General features: G+C 47.9%; 1 protein-coding gene across 2 annotated transcripts in view; it reads right to left on the bottom strand.

Moving 5' to 3' along the window:
- SHISA9 (shisa family member 9) overlaps nt 1–15,481 on the bottom strand; it is a 277,813-nt gene that overhangs the window by 5,245 nt on the left and 257,087 nt on the right. The window lies entirely within an intron of this gene.

The following is a 15,481-nucleotide window of genomic DNA, read 5'->3' as shown; positions in this document are numbered from 1 at the left end:
CTCTCTTTCCCTATTTATTTATTTGATAATTTTGCAAGACCTTTTCCCTTGCAAAATTTTAAAGCTCCTCTGCACTTGTAAAATTAAATTCTTATCAATACACTTCTGAATTAACGTGTCTCTGGTGACCAGAAATCTTTGCTGCTGTTTCAGCCACACTTTACAACAACAGGCCCATGCTGTCACACGTGAGGATTTATGTAAATTCATGGAGACCATCACAGTTTCACGTCTCTTTCCTCATTTCAAGAACCCTGATTTTAACCCTGCTTGACAGATTAGGAAACTGTCAAGCTCAGGCCCGTGAATCGATTTAACTGAGGTTACCCACCACGAGTGGCTGAAACAGGGTGGAAGCTGAGTCCATTAGACATTATTCGGTGCTTCCGAAAGGCCATTGGGGGAAAGCTTTGGTTTCAGGACTGAGTGGGCAAAAATGCAGCCCACTTGCCCCCTCTGGGTCGATGGCAGATGTCACTCATTGATCATAGCTCTGTCTCCTGGCATGTGTGGCCTCTGCTCAGACCCCTTAACGTAACACCCCCAGCAGCCACATACATGTTCGCTTTCCAGGCTTAAGGCAGTTTAAGTTAGGTTTCTCTTCCTGTTCATGTAAATACGCCTGGAGGATGCACTCTTTCAAGGGCCAGTCCCCCTTTCCATAAGCTCTACAGCTGCCTGAAGATTCCAAATATCAACGTCAGAAGGACCCAGGGACCTGCTGCTGAAGAGCACACGTCCCCCAGGGCCACGCACCGCTTACCGTGCGTGGCGGGAGTGAGACCCACGTCGCTGTTAGAACCCCATCTCTCGGCCTCCCAGAAGAAAGTCCTAGGTTCCCAGCGCCATGAAGCTGCCACAGAAACATTCTCTGAAATCCCTCTTGGGCTTCCAAATCCGTGTATCCAGTTCTGTCCAGGACAGATTCAGTGGCATCTCCCCCTGGAGGTGGCCAAGCCCGAGGCCATCAGCACGCCTCCGAGCTGCTCGTCTTCCTCTCACATGGGAACCAGCTCACGAGTCGCTCAAGCCACAAGCATGGGAGAGCTGTTGACTTCAGCCTCCTCTTGTCCCCCAGCTCTGCGGCCACGTCACCAAGCCCTTCTGCCTTCGTGGACAAATGCCTCCCTGATCTATTCCGTTTCTGCTCCCCACTTTGAATGTTATGCCTTCCCCCATTTCACCTCCTCCAGGCCCTTCCCCACATGGCATGTTTCTCAAATGCACGACTGACCATGTCACTCATCTACCAAGACCTCTTCAAGCAACTTGCTCATTGAGTCATCCACAAATCGGCACGGGGCATGTGCTGGACAATGGAAATATGAGGGAGAAGCAGAAACAGACATGGCCCCGGGCCTCATGAGGTGGACATTCGACTAGAGAGGGACAGATAGGGACCAAATAATCCGACGAATTACATAAAAGTATAAATGTGGTAGAGTATAATATCCGGTCTTCTGGGTAATTGTAATGAGATCTCTGAACCGGTCTGAGAGCCAGATATTGGGACTGAGGTGTCCCAGCCCTTCTCCATTTGCACCGGACCCTCTGCTATTCCTCTTTCAACACTGAGTTAGGTGACACCTCCTGACTCCCTCAGTCTCCCTCAGGGACCCCCGCTCTCTCTATGGTCGCACTGACCACACTGCTTTATAATTTTCCATTTTCACATCTGTATTCTCCCACTAGACTATGAGTGCTTTGAGAGTAGGGGACCTTCTCTTTCCATCTGTGTGACTCTGGCTCTCAACCCCGGCCATACATGAAACCACATGGGGGAGCTTTGAAAGCATTCCGATTCCTAGGTCCTTCCCACAGACAATTTCACGGAATCTTGGAGGGGCGGCTCCGACACAGGTTTTTAAAGCACCCGCTCCTGGCCCCCAGTGATGAATGTGCAACCAGAGCTGAGGACGTCAGGCAGAGCCCCGGCATCTAGCACAGTGCGGACACACAGCTTTTTGTCAAGACCTAAAGGGAAGTACCTGCCGTCTCCCTCCTGTTATCTCCACCTGCCTCCCACGTCTGATGAGGTCAGATCCCACCCCGATAGGCTTTTGTCCATGACACGGATCACGGCTGCCAGTTCACACTTGTTGATGCAGTTCATTCATTATTGCCTATCTCTCCCACTAGACTTCCAAGATATCACAAAGGGAGAGAGACTATCAGGGCAATAGTTGGAGTAGATGCATCTTTCCCCTTTCCTCCCAGTGATCTCTTATTGCAAGTCTCACGTGCCCTCATTATGTCCCCAGGCAGGATCCAGAAGCATTCATTCCCACGTGTGTCTTTCCAGACAATGGACTAGCCTGCGGTCTGCTCAGAGCAAGGGATGCATTCAAGGTTCTTGTTTCTGACAAGCTAAGAGCTTATGAGGTAGGTGTCCCAACGGCTAGGACAGGTGATGTCTTCTCAAAAAGTTCTACATAAAAACAGCCCTAGAAGCTTTCAACTCTCACCATATCAGTGCAGGTGTGGGGAGAAGCCCCCGTGAAGAGAGATCATGGAGCTGCACGTGGAAAATCTATATCCTTCTCCGCACCCAGCCCTGAATCGGTCTCTTGCTGAACCTGGCAGTGGGTACTCCCCGGACAGATTATACAAAGTATTTAGTACGTGGGGAAAGGGTGGAGTGGATGAGAAACCCGTGGGCTCTGGAATCAGACACACCTGATTGTCACTTAACCTCCTACAACTGTTTCTTAAGTGGGGACAATATAGACTACCCTCAGGTTTATCGCGGAGAATAAGTGATACGAGACATATAAGCCACACAGCACACTTCTGGAGTACAGTAACTACTCAATGCGTGTACTTTGTCTCCTGGCTTATGGAAGAACGGGATTAAATCCAACAGACATTTATGGAGCACCCATTCTGTGCCAGGCAACCTGCTAAGCACAAACAAGGCATTCATCCAAACCAACCACCCTTCTCCCCCTCCTCCTTCTCTCCTCACTTCCCTCTACCCACCGTGTGTGGTAAGGGCCTCTTTTGCCCCATGAAACGGCACGAGAAGGGCCCTTGATCTGCTTGCGATGAAGCGCTGACTAGGGAAGGCATCCTTGAGGATGTGCTCTTGAGCATCTCAGGGGAGGGAATTACGTGGTGCACAGCAAAAACGGCCATCACGTTGGCAGATCCTCCCACCAACAGGTGGAGTCTACTTCCCCACCCTCTGAACCTGGCCCGACCTTGTGACTGGCTTGGACCAGTAGACTACAGCAGAAGTGATCTGACGCGAGTCCTGAACTTGGCCTTGCAGAAGTTCTACAGCTTCTGCTTTCAGGCTCTTGGAACCCTGCTGCGTCCACGTGAAGAAGGAAGCCCAGGTTAGCCTCCTGGAGGACGAGACACCCCAGGCCACCTACACATGTTCACCACAACCAACAGCCTGCTCATTGCCAGATACTGAGTGAGGCCATGCGAGACCCTCTAGCCATCAGCTGACCTGCCAGCCGACCCCAGATGCTGCGTAAGCCTGGCCGAGACCAACCAATCCAGTACAAACCACAAGAGCTGTCCAGCTGACCGGGAATCAAGAGACCCATAACTGGTTGCTACGTGAAGCCACTGAGCATTGGGCTAGTTTGTTTTGCAGAAACAAGTAACTGATACAGAACAGCATTTGCAAAAGCTCTCAGATGGGAAGGAGCATGGTGGCGTCAAGAAACTGAAAGGATATCTGTGTGGTAGAGGGAAGAAAGCAAGGGGTCACTGGCTCATCTGATGTCCGGTAGGCAAGGCTATGTCACCCACACCTACTTATCTGTCTGCCCATCCTCCTTCCCCCCACAAAACTGACCTTCAGAGAGTTATTTTCAAGATTATTTCAACAGCAAGAATGTGGTTGGTGGTGGAAGAACTGTTCCCATAACCAGGAAATGGGAATTTTCACAAAACTGTCTTTCCTGTGTTTTCTGGTGGCCTCTGGTTTGGATCCGGGAGTGGGGGCAGGAGGGCGGAATACTTCCACGTCCACTCTCGGCTTTGTGCAGTATGATTCCTGTCTTAGTATATGAAAAAGCTCCTTGTAAAAGAAATAACAGAGTCATTGAACAGCCTTGAAAGCCCCATTAATAAATGCATTAACCTAATCAGCCCTGGTACCTCGTGGGCAGACGGCTGACAAGCCGACCGGGAAACAGATGTGTGAGGCTTTCAACAACACTGGTCCTCTCCACTTTGATTTTTCTTCATTTAAAAAGAGGAAGAAAGAATGAAAAAGGTGCTTTCCTTCCAGTGAGCCTAATTGCCTTGAAGGAATCGGGGCTGTAAAATTAAACTATACCTCCTCCCTCCATCTGTCTCTCTTAATTAGCCACAGACACTTGTGCAGGTGGGAGAGGGGAAGGGAGCCTTGCTTCCGTGGAAATGGAGAGAATCAAGGTAATAACCAGTTTTCCAAACAAGCTGCACATCTGAGGGTCTCGGCAGGTGGCCTCCCACCTACCTCCTTTCCTTGGGCCAAAGATATCTTAAGGAGGGGTTCCTACAGCTCCTTCTCACCTGGTGATATTCTTGGGTCTCAGATGATGGATTTCACCTAGTAAGTCAAGCAAAGCTTCCACCCTTCCTCATTTGTCCCTGTCTTCGGTCCAAGAATATGTAGAAATGCAGTGATTCATCTCCCCATCACACTTGCAAATAAAATCCAAGTTATTGCAATGGCCCCCGAGGTCTGCATGACCTGGCCCCTAGTTGTCCATTTTTATCTCTTCCACACTGACGATGAACCCATCACAGAATGGATTCGTTTCCTAGGGCTGGCACAACAAATGACCACAAACTGGGCAGCTAAAAACAACAGAAATTGATTCTCTCACAGTTCTGGAGGCCAGAAGTCTAAAATCAAAGTGTCGGCAGAGTTGCGCTCCTGAAGGCTCTAGGGAAGGACGCCTCCTCGTTTCTTCCAGCTCCTGGCGGTTGCAGCCATCCTTGGCCTTCTGTGCCTTGTGGCTGCGTCGTTCCAGGCTCTCCCTCTCACCTCACATTTGGATGAGTCTATGCATCCAAATTTCCCTCTTCTTAGATGGACACCAGTCATTGGATTAGGACCCACGTTCATCCAGTATGACCTCATTGTAACTCCATGCCATCTGCAAAGACCCTCTATCCGAGTGTGGTCATATTCTGAGGTTCCAAGTGCATACAGATTTTTTTTTGGAAGCGGGGCGTGGAGGGACACTCTTCAATGCAGTTCACATAGGATTCCTTTCCGCTCCTGAACACACCAAGCTTCTCATCTCAGAGCCACTGGACCTTGTCCCTGCTCTTCTCGCTGCCAGATGCTCTTCTTCTTGGCCACGTAGCTGGAAACGTCTTGTTATTTGGTGCTCCAATCAAAGGTCACTTCCTCAGAAAACTCCCTCCTGATGACTCAATCAAAACAGAGCACCTCTTGACCCCACTGCTCTCATCACCTCTATTTTAGTATGTTCTTAGCCTGTATCATTACATGAAATTCTCTTTCTTAGTTACTCATGTACTGACTGTCTCTCTTAACTAGAATATAAGCGCCAATTAGGGTAGAGATCGAATTCGCCCTGCTCACTATTGTATCCCCAACACATAGCCCAGTGCCTGGCACACAGTAGGGATATAATATGCATTTGATGAAGGAAAGAAAGCACCAGAGATATTGCAATTCCAATGACATTCTCTACAATAGAAATGGGCAGGATGTTTTCCAATCACCTTGCCTGTGATAACTGATTATATGTGGCCACTCGACTGGTCCATGATGGTCCAGATTAAACATTATTTCTGGGTGTGTCTGTGAAGGTATTTCTGGATGAGATTATTAATAGCATTTGAATTGCTGGACTCAGTAAAGTAGACTGCTCCCCTCCCCCACCCCATTGTGTGTCGGGGGCATCATCTAACCCTCTGAGGGACTCGACACAACAAAAAGCAGAGGACGGAGGACGCATATCCTTCCTGCCTGCCTGCTTCAGCTGGGACATCGGTCTCCTCCTGCCCTTGCACTGGGAATTATGATACTGGCTCCCCTGATTCTCAGGCCTTCAGACTCAGCCTGGAGTTACATCTCCAGTTTTCCTGGGTTTCTAGCTTGCAGACAATAGATCGTGGGACTTTCTCAGCCTCCATAATTGCATGAACCAATTCCCCATGATAAATCTCCATGTATATATTTACCTCATATTACTCATATGTATGAATATTCACATAGGATATATATGTATTTATATTTTACATATATACATGAAAGGAGATTTATTATAAGAAACTGGTTCAACCGATAGCATATGCCTCCTATTATTCATATATGATATACATGAATATATATGAGTAATAGTATATATAGGCAGTCGACCCTTGAACAACATGGGTTTGAACTGCATGGGCCCACTTATATATGGAGTTTTTTTCATTGACTCGCATAGATCAAACCCATGTTTTTTCAAGGGTCAACTCCACAGTTGGGAATCCGCATATATGGACAGGTGACTGTAGTTATACGCAGATTTTGGGCTGCACAGGAGGTCAGCACCGCTAACCCCCATGCTGTCCAAGGGTCAGCTGGATATGCTATGGGTTTGGTGTCTCTGGAGAATGGTGACTAATACATAGTCCATGTCACAGACATCTGAGTGGCCTGTGCTTTACAGAGATACAAGGACTGAAGGATGGGTTAATATTCCAATATTTCTGGGGCAGGAGAACAAGGCTGGAAACTTGCAGAGGCATGAATATGCATTAGCAGTCCTAGCGCAGGGGAGGAAGAATGGAGTTGAGTACAGGAGGCAGGGGTTGGTTCAGGAGGCTGACTGCCTGGATACAGCAGCAGCTTTGAGTGTTGACCTGACCCTTACAGCTCTCCCAGGGCCACACTGAGTAAAAGCTCCCCTTTATCAAATGCATGCTCTGTTCTGAACACCCGGCTAGGGAATTTACACTTGCTACCCCCCTTCAATCCTCTCAGCATCCTAATGAGGTAGATGCTATTATTGGTCTCATTTTATAAATTGGGAAACTGAGGCTAGAGATCTTTGGCAACTTGTCCAAGTGACGGAGCTGGGATTCGAACCCAGGATACCTGGCCGAACTCCAGGCACCCTGGAATTAATGAATGTGTGGCTACAACACTCACCATTTATTCAACCACTCCCTTGCCTTACAGAAAATAGCCTCTCTCCCTTAACAAGGGTTTATCTGCAGGAAAATATTCCTCCAAAACTAAAGAAAGTGGAGGACAGACTGACAGTTATGCAGATAAACTCTTTTCTTGGTTCTACCTTTCAAAACATCAGAGATTGGGGTAGCCATGTGAATATCATATTTTTCAAGAAGAAATGTCAAAATGGCACACCCAAAATTTTAATGGAGACCCACACAGTGAAATATGTTTATCTTTTTCTTCCTTAAGGTGGGGCAGGAAAAGGAAGCCAAAGGTGGCATGAAACTCTCCCTGCCAGGTTTCTTTCAGTAGTCAGGTGGCTACTGCACTACAAGTCTTGGCATCCTTTGAGGTGCACTGGCATTGGCTGGAGTCCTGGCCAGTCAACTACCGAAGGTGGCCTCCCAAGACAGAGCTGGGTTGGATAAAGAGCTATATGCTTCTCATAGAAACAAGAGGAGACAGGTTTCTTCATCTTTGCTCCAGGCCAGGCACTCTCCAAGGTGCTATATACAAGGTCAGACAATTCAGTACATGAACTCATCCTAGAAAAAGTGCTACATACCTCACTGCTGAATATCACTATGGTCACCTTCGAAGTACTCCCCTTGGGAAGCTATGCACCAACTCCAGCGCCTAGTCCACCCTTCAAAGCAATTCTGGAACTCTTTTTCAGGAATGGCCATCAGAGCTGTCATGGTATTACCCTTGATGTCCTGAATGTCACCAAAATGTCTTCCTTTCAATATTTCCTTTATCTTTGGGTAAAGAAAGAAGTCATTGGGGGCCAGATCAGGTGAGTAGGGAGGGTATTCCAACAGTGATTTGTTTGCTGGCTAAAAACTCCCTCACAGACAGTGCCGTGTGAGCTGGTGCATTGTCGTGATGCAAGAGCCATGAATTGTTGGTGAAAAGTTCAGGTGGTCTAACTTTTTCACGCAGCCTTTTCAGCAACTTCCAAATAGTAAATCTGGTTAACTGTTTGTCCAGTTGGTACAAATTCATAATGAATAATCTCTCTGGTATCAAAAACGGTTAGCAACATCGTTGCAACAAGTTCGTGAACCTAATTGTCAGACCTCACATATTATCTCATTTAGTTGGCGCCCCCATCCCCACGCTGAACCAATGAGGTAGATGTGGTTGCCTGGACTCATCATGCTATGTCACACTGATTCTCTCCATGACAATGGAACAGGATCATATTTTGAGATATTAACCAATATTTCTTTTCCTTGGGCTTCCACTATCCGCCCCCATCCCCACCCCTCAGAGAGCAGCAGTCACTTTCGATCGTGACAAAGAGCCAAAGTTTTGGTTTTGAATCCTACACTGGGCTCTTCACAGTTATAGTGGAGTCTTGAAGGGCAAGACTTCAGCAGTAAGATCTGGGAATGTTGTGAGATGAAGAGGCATCAGAGAGGTCGAGAACTTGAAGGAGTCAGGTTTATACAGTACACAACAGTTTGGAGAATGTATACTTGATTTTGTGACTGTAAAATCCTCTTCCAATATGGTAGAAAGATCATGAACTTTGAGAGCAGATGGATCTGAGTTCAAATTCCAACTCGGCCACTTATAAGCTGGAGAGACCTTTTGCAAGTTCCTTAGTTCTCTAAGCTTCCCCGAGTAAATTGACAATAAGAATGCCTATTTGGCAAGGGGCTGAGGGTATTGAAGAGAATCACATCAAGTACCTTACATAAAGTATCAATGTCGTTGCCTCATAATAGGTATTCAATTGATAGTGGTTGCTATCGCTGTCATTGTCAGAAAATATAAAGAATATCAAATGAGGAGAATAAGATCTGCTTTGCAGAGTGCAGTGAAATAAATGAAGCAAGGCGTGTAAAGGCACAAACATTATGCACGGTGCTTAGCAGGACTCCTTAAATGTATACCCTGACCTGAGGAAATATGGTAAAAGACTGCTACCTGTCTCCCAGATCTCGTCTACCTTTTTTCTTGGGCACACAACAACTCAGCTCTAAACTACATTTCCCCAGCCTTCTTGGAAGCTAACTTTGGCCGTGTGCCTAATCACTCACCAATGGAATGTTAGCAAAAGTAACGCATCCAATATTCACTTGACTTTACTTGCTTTAAGGAAAACTGGTTGCCCTGGGTATCCTGTCTCTCCCCTTTCCACAGGCTATGCCAACAAGCACCTACAACAATGCAGAAGAGGATAATATGGTAGAGGGAGGGAGAGCAACGATGTTGAAGGAACCTGGGTCCCCAAGTGACAACTTAGAGCAGATCTGCCCCCCACCAACCTGGACCCTTGGAGATGCTACACAAGAGAGAAATAGATTTCTCTCTTGAAAGCCACGGTATTCTGGGGCCTTTTGGTACAGTTGGGCAGTGTTTACTTTTTACTTATAGAAGAGTATTTTCTGGGTCTCTCTCTACTTTTTTTTTTTCCCTCCTTCACAAGCTGAATTAAAAAGTAAAAGGGGGAACGGCTTATGTTGTAAAAAAATACCCAGTTATTTCTCTCTTCTTTTGAAATATGTGCTATAAAGCTGTGCAGGTTCCTGAGGCTGTCTCAGCAGGCAGAAACAAGAAAGGCAGGAAAAGAGCTAGCTTCACAGGCAAGCGAGGGCCTGGGAGGAGGTGGGAAGATTTGTCTTTATGGCAAATTAGCCCCGATTCACCTGATCCTGGGCCTTGCTGCAGAGACACAAGTAGGGAAAATCACATTTGAACCAGGTTCTAATGAAGCTCAGGGCTCCGGGTTCTTCCCGTGGGGCCCCATCCCTTTCCTGAGGCCATGTCTCTCTCTAAGAGAGACAAATGGTAAGGGGAAGCCAGGAGCCTCGCCATTTTTGGTCTTAACCCTGAGGGCTCCCAGCAGGAGGTATCACTGCCTTTGCTGAGCAGGATTCTAGAGCCTTTGCACCTGGCTGGAGCTTTGCACCTAAGCTGTCCAGGATGTACCACAAGTCCCTCTGTTGTGGCTGCAAGGAGCCCCATATCAATGTGACAAGCCTCTGAAACCTCAGGCCCTCTGTCTCTGCCCTTAGGCAGGCCTGCTATGCAGTCACCACTTTCTGAAAGGTTACTGGACAATGGTGGGTGATCTCCTGCTCCAGCCATGGCTAACCACAGAGCCCTCCGCACAGAAGGGCTCCAGGTGGAAACTGTACTCACTGACTGCCCTTGCATGCATCCTGCATTGCTGCTCCAGAGATGGAGATATTTCTATTCAGAGATTCACCGTGTGCTTTGTCTTCTGAGCAATTTCCTAGCTGGGGAAATTTTATGCAACTGGTGGTTTTTTTAATAAATGGAGCAAATAAAGGTTAACTATCCTCAATCCTATATACCTCCTTCCAATTTGCTGTAGCAAAGGACCATCTCAAAGTAGATAATTATAAGACGTGGGACCCTATGTTAGATTAATGCCTGAATGACTTCAATTCTTCACCCTTCCCTGTATCCACGCTCTTTTCACGTGACTTTGAAACTCACCCCCAGAAAGGAGGATCTGGTTTCCCGATCGCTTGGTTCTGATTTCATTCATGTGACTAAGGAATGTACACACACAAACAGAAGTTTGAAAAAATGCTTACTGGTTTGGATGGCTCTCCTGTGCCTCTGCCACCATCATGGGAACATATCTGGGCTGCCCTCTCTAAGGATGAAGGACACCTGGGGCAGCGTCAAGTCACCCCAGCCATTCCAGCTAAAACCAGTCTAGATCAGCCAACATCCAGCCAACTCCCAGATACCTGGGCAGGCTCAGTGGAGACAACAAGAACTTTCCATATCAGCATGAATCACCAGCACACAGACTCCTGACCTCAATAAATGATGAGCTGGATAACTTTAAGCCATGAGATTAGAGGTCGTTTGTTACACAGCATTATGGTAGCAATAGATAACTGATACAAATACCAGTCAGTCATCCACCCTGCTTCTAGGAAGAGCCCCAGTTTTCGGGGTGGGGAGGGAATCAACCTTTCCCTTATTCTTAACCCATGTGGTTTGGATGACATACTCCTCCACTCCCCTACCCCCAGTCATGCCCCAGTGACTACAAACAAGCCATCTCATTGCCCTCTCCACAACGATTTGCTCAGAGGTGGGCATGTGACAAGACAAGCCAATCAGAACAAAGCCTGGGATCTTATAGAGATACAGAGGGTTAATGAGATCAGTCACCCAAATCTCCCATTTTATAGAAGACGCAACTGAAGTGTGGGCACTAGACCCAACTGGGTCTAGAATACAGTTCTCCTGACTGCTACCCAGTTGATTTCTCTGCTGTATCCCAGTGCTCCTTCAAAAAAGAGAACAGGATACCCAGCTTCGCTTAATATGCCAATAAAGTGTATGCTGAGTGTCTACAAGGCACTGTGGGCACCATGCGAGGTGCTGGGGAAGTGTGAAATGGATGGGATCTAGCTTAGCTGCAGAGGGATGTACCTTCAAGCTAGTCAAATGCTTGCTGCAGTCCTGCTGCCATGCAGTTTCCTGCAAAGCAAAGAACCCCCTCCCTGGCTCCCTTCATGCCCTGTGGGCGCCCGAGGAAGCTCATCAAAACTTCAGGGCCTGCTGCGTGCTTTTCAAAAGAGGCTGAACTCAAAAGCTGGTGGGATTTGATTTTTATTTTTTTAAAATTCACCTCCCTGTCCTCTACCTGCTCTGTACCCTCCTGCTCACCAGCAAACCAATAACCCAAGTCAGAAAATTGCAACAGCTTGAATTGCATGAAGTAACATTTGAAGGCTCCTTTTAGGTGGGTTCTTCCCCAGGATGTGTGCAACTGCAACCCCAAATTACACCTTTTCTATTGCCTCGTGCCTTCTGTGGCATCTCTCGGATGAACATTATCACTGAGCTACACTTATTTTCTTAGAAAAAAGAAAGACCTAGGGTGTATTGAATACCTACATGTGCTACACGACGTTTTAGCCATTTCCTCAACATTACCTCTTTTAACCCCTCTTAAAGATGGATGACAAAGGCAATATCATTTTTCCACGAGACAGATGAGAACTAAGGCCCAGAGATAATGAGTAATTTGGCTGCCAAATTCCTCTGCCACCACTGATAAGTGGCAGAGCAGGACATCAAATCTAAGACTGTCCCACTTCCAAAGTTCTCACCTTCCGGCTGTGGCCCCAGCTTAAACCCCAGTTAAGAAAACAGTTTCATTTCAACAAACAACAAAAACACCTATGTGGGGAGGAATGCCGGCATGTGAAAACTGGTGTTCTTGGTCAAACTGCGTTTGCATCTAGGATTAGGTCCTAGAAAAAGGTGCAAATTTTAGTGTGCGTAGAACTACCCAGAAGGTGCATCTAAAAATTGACTGGAAAAAAAAAGTGGGGGCCCCATATCCAGAGGTACCAACTTCTTAGGAATGGGTGGGCCTAAGATTTACAGCTGTAAGAAGCAACTCCCGTAACTTTGGGTCAAGTCTTTAAGCTATTCTTTGAAGTCTGGGTCCTGGTCCTGGGTGTGATGCAATTGTACTGTGTGACTTTGAGCACCATCATTTATCTCCGGTCCCTCATCTGTAAAAGCCGGGAGGAAGGCTGAATGAAGTGTGTTTTCTTCATTGCCTGCATTGAAGCGTATTACGTGCCTTGTGTCATAAAATGACCCCCCCAAACCCGATGAAGGGTGGATATTATCATTGCCTCAGCTTTAGAAATGGCAGGAATGGAGGTTGTGAGTGCATGAGTGGCTTGAGCAAGAGCTCACAGACCGATTCTAATCAGAGCCAGTGATGAAGTCACAGTATTAAGCTGGCCGTTTCCCCGGGATTCAGTGTTCCAGGGTAGCGCTGGACGAAGGAACAGGTCAGGTTCAAAGACTCATTTTGATTAGGAGAGTCCACTGGGCTTGAGTGGGGGTGATTTTCGTGGAGGGTTTTCAACAAAAACTGCCAGGCGTGGGCTGGCCGAGTGGCGCGATGGTTAAGAACTGGCTTGGGATGCCAGAGGGCCCCGGTTCGGATCCCACATGTGAGGGCCAGTGACACTGCCCTCCACAGCTAAGATGCTGAACAACAGCTCAACCTGGAACTGGGCTGCTGTGAGTCGCCGGCGACGGCGTAGGCTGCAGCCCCTGTGGCAGTGGGTTGCCATGGGCTACCGTGTGTAGCCAGCAGCCAGCGTGAGCAGCCAGCAGCCACAGTGAGCGGCTGTCCAGAAGCCGGCGACTGATCTGCCTCGCCTGGGAAGAGCGCAATGATGGTGCCAAGTTGGGCCAGTGAAGCAAAGTCCTCCACAACTAGACTGAAGAACAAAACGACAGCAACTTGTCTGTTCCCCTTCTCCCAATTCCCCAGTGCTGTTCCCATCCCCCAATTCCCCAATAAAAATCTTTAAAAACAAAACAAAATAAAAAAAAAACTGCCAGGTGTTCCCAGGGTTCGGCATGCGTGGATCAACAGGAATGACCACTAGGGGGCGACATGCATGGGAAACCTCAGGGAGCGATCAGTAACTAGTTCAAAGAGGTGTATGATCTGTTGGCCATTTCCTGTCCTGGCAGATAACTGCTCCCCTCCAAAGTGAGTTACAGTCCATGTCGGTAAAGCAAGACAGTTGTACCTTCAGGGACCTTGTCTTTTCCCCTTCGCAGCCACCCCCTCTTTACCCATCCCTCCCAGGTGACACCCACCCCTCTGCCTACTCCATTCATGCCCTATATTCCCACAGTGGGTTCCCAGTAACATTTGTGTGACCGGATGTTAAGATATTAACCGGTTTTCCTGAAAAGAGATCGGTGTCAAAAGCACTTGGAAAATGACGGCTTATACAGAGCTTGACAGTTTTTGTGACCACGAGATTTTTCAGAGCCTTTCATTTGCTCACCGGCTAATAACAGTAATAATACCAGTAATAGTCTTCCTGTATTTATCATTTTATCACAGTGCTTGCCAAGCACTGTGACATGTATTGTACGTGGTATCTCCTCTCGTTCTTACAACCACCTAGGAGGTAGGTGATGAGCGTTGTCTCCATTTTGCAGACCAAAAAATAGAGGCTCAGAGTGGCTGGATGACTTGCTGAAGGTAATAATAATCCCAAATGATGGGGCCATGATTGGAACCCCGGTGTGTGTGAGGCTGAGCCCGTCACACAATGCTTCCATTTCCCTTTCAACCCTTTCAAGAAGGACGCGGGGTGTGGGAGGTGGGGGCCGTGCAAAGCCCCCTGCCTTGCTGTCATGCCTCGGTGAGGCTCAGAGTGGAGTGGAGAATAGCAGGGGAGGACCAGTGACCCCTGGGGAGCCAGGCTTGGCTCTTGCCCAGGCAAGGCAGGATAAATAAAGGCACATTTAGCAGGACAGGTGAAATCAGCCCCATTTGGGTAGAAACACAGCGTCCAAGCCCTTGCTTCTGACCCGGCCTGAAATAGTTTCGAAATGCATCAGACAACAAGAGCCTGGTGAAGGACAGAGATGCTGGCTGCCTCCAAAGCTATCACGGGAATCATAATGGCTTTGTTTTTCACCGGGGAGGGGAAAAAAAAAAAGTTTATGCCTCAAATTAGTAGGTCTGTCATGTTCCAAATTGTTTGCATTTCCAAAAATGGACATTGACATGTGAACAGTTATTATCTAAAGCAAGACCCAAAAATCTGCTCTCTCAAGGCAACAACTGTGTATAGTCCAGGGGTCCTCATTAGACTCATGGGTCTAAAGCTCTCCCCCGGTATGAGATACAGTGTGGCCCCCTTCCCTACCCTCTCCCCGCTCTAGAGCTCAGGTCAAATTCCCTCTTCAGAACACTCAGAAAGTTACCTGGAGACCTAATCGAACGGTCTTGGTTTTCCCAGCAAAATTTCTCTGCTACAGTGGTTTTCAAAGCGTGGTCCCCAGACGAGCAACATCAGTACCACCTCGGGACCTGTTAGCAATTCAGCCCCTCGGGGCACCCACCCAAGGCCCATGATCAGAACCTCTGTCGTGGGGCCCAGGAATCTGGGTTTTAGCACCCCTGCAAGGGACGCTGACACAGGCTCAAGGGGCTCCAATGTGAGATCAGTGCTGGGCGCACGCCCCCCCCCACACACGCATGTGCTGTGCAGTTTCTTATTCGCCCTCCCCTCCACTGTCTTCTCTCCACCCTCTCCCCACACCAGTTCAGGTCACCACCCACCTGGATGACAGCAAGAGACTCCCATGGGTGTCACCAGAGCCAGTCCACTCTCCCCTGAGAACTACTCCTTGAGGATGCAGACATGGTCATGCTAGCATCCTGCCTAGAGCCCTGCCATGTCTTCTAATTTGCCCCAGTTCAAGGTCACTGAAGAGTTCGACCTTCACCTCCTTGGGTGAGCTACATTCCCCCACCACCAATCCCACAAAGCA

The sequence above is a fragment of the Hipposideros armiger genome, unplaced genomic scaffold (genome assembly GCF_001890085.2).
Source record: "Hipposideros armiger isolate ML-2016 unplaced genomic scaffold, ASM189008v1 scaffold_149, whole genome shotgun sequence".
Lineage (NCBI taxonomy): Eukaryota > Metazoa > Chordata > Mammalia > Chiroptera > Hipposideridae > Hipposideros > Hipposideros armiger.
The sequence above is the reverse complement of the archived record's forward strand: the minus strand, read 5'-3'. Positions and strand labels throughout refer to the sequence as shown.